This window comes from Arachis duranensis, chromosome 1 (assembly GCF_000817695.3).
Source record: "Arachis duranensis cultivar V14167 chromosome 1, aradu.V14167.gnm2.J7QH, whole genome shotgun sequence".
NCBI classification, from domain to species: Eukaryota; Viridiplantae; Streptophyta; class Magnoliopsida; order Fabales; family Fabaceae; genus Arachis; species Arachis duranensis.
In genome coordinates, this window is record NC_029772.3 from 78,583,456 (window position 1) to 78,584,959 (window position 1,504).

The window sequence follows — 1,504 nt, forward strand, 5'->3', positions numbered from 1 at the left end:
TTGGATCACACTTCTTCCCGGAAAGCTTTACTATCTTGAATTTCCTTACATATGCTTCCAAGTAGGGTCTCAATCTTTGAAAGTCTATCCTCGGTTAGTGATGGTGGGTTGGGATTAGGTGGTTGTTGATAGGACCTCTGTGAGGGATGTTGGTGAGTTGCATTGTTGTTGGGGTTGTGGTTGTGGCGTCTTTGGTTTTGGCCTTGGTCTTGTTGATTTCCCCACCCAAAGTTGGGGTAATTTCTCCATCTAGAGTTGTAAGTTTTGGAGTATAGATCATGGATTTGTCTAGGTGAGTTTCCAACATAGTTGGCTTGTTCCTACTCACATTCTTCTCCTATATTCACTCCTTCTTGAGCTGGTGATGACGTGACAACTGCTGCAACTTGGTTTTCCTCCACCTTCTTGGTAAGATCTGCTAGCTGCTTGGTGATCATCTTATTTTGAGCTAGCAATGCATCAATGTGGTTCAGCTCTATTACTCCTCAAGTATTGCTTCTTTCAGAGGTATATAAGTAGTCATTCTCAGCTACTGTTTCAATTATATCTATCGCTTCTTCAATGGTTTTCTTCTTGTTTAGAGAGCCCCTGATGAAAGGTCTACAACCTTCTTTGACTCATAAGAAAGACCTTTATAGAAAATGTGAAGTTGAACCCATTCATTGAACATATCTGGTGGGCATCTTCTTGTTAAGTCCTTGAACCTCTCCCATGCCTCATAGAGAGTCTCACCATCTTGTTGCCTGAAGGTTTGCACCTCAGCTCTCAGCCTGTTAGTTCTTTGAGGATGGTAGAATCTTGCCAAAAACTTGTTCACCACATCTTCCCAATTTTTCAAGCTCTCCTCTGGGAAGGATTCAAGCCACTTGGATGCTTTGTCCCTGAGTGAAAAAGTGAACAAAAGCAGCCTATAGACATCCGAGTGGACTCCATTAGACTTCACAGTGTCACAAAGAGAGAGTATTCTCAGTATCAATCCCCGGCAACGGCACCATAAACTTGATGCATGAAAACTTGTCTCTCAACAAATTTCCCTTCGGCAAGTATACCAAATTATTGTCAAGTAAGAAATCACAATAGAATGAGGTCGAACACCACAGGGATTGATTGGTCAAGCAACTTTAGTTGGAAGAATATGCTAGTTGAGCTAAACAGAATGTAGTTTGAGAATTGCAGAAAATTAAATGGCGGGAAAGTAAAAAGCAGAAAATAAAGTGCAGAATCTTAGATGGGGATTTGGGGAAATGAGCATGTAAATAAATGGCAGAAAGTAAAAAGAATGGGTAAGATCAGAAATGGGGAATTCATTGGGCTCAGGAGATGATGTATTCTCCGGATCAAATTCATTTTCATCTCTTCCTCAATCAAAGCATATATTGATCTCCTTGGCAATCTTAAGTGATTGGGTTCCAATTCCTTGGCAACCCAATCTCCCTAAGCTTGAACAATTACCCAATTTCTTGATTTAATTTCTCATGGTAAGAGATGAAGTGTGGTCACTGAT

At 40.7% G+C, this 1,504-nt stretch overlaps 1 non-coding gene across 1 annotated transcript; it reads left to right on the forward strand.

Annotated features, from left to right (window-relative positions):
- Positions 1 to 665: 665 nt before the first annotated feature.
- On the forward strand, positions 666 to 772 carry LOC127742993 (small nucleolar RNA R71). Its single transcript, XR_008004327.1, has one exon. It is a non-coding gene; the product is annotated as a small nucleolar RNA R71 (small nucleolar RNA).
- Positions 773 to 1,504: the final 732 nt, after the last annotated feature.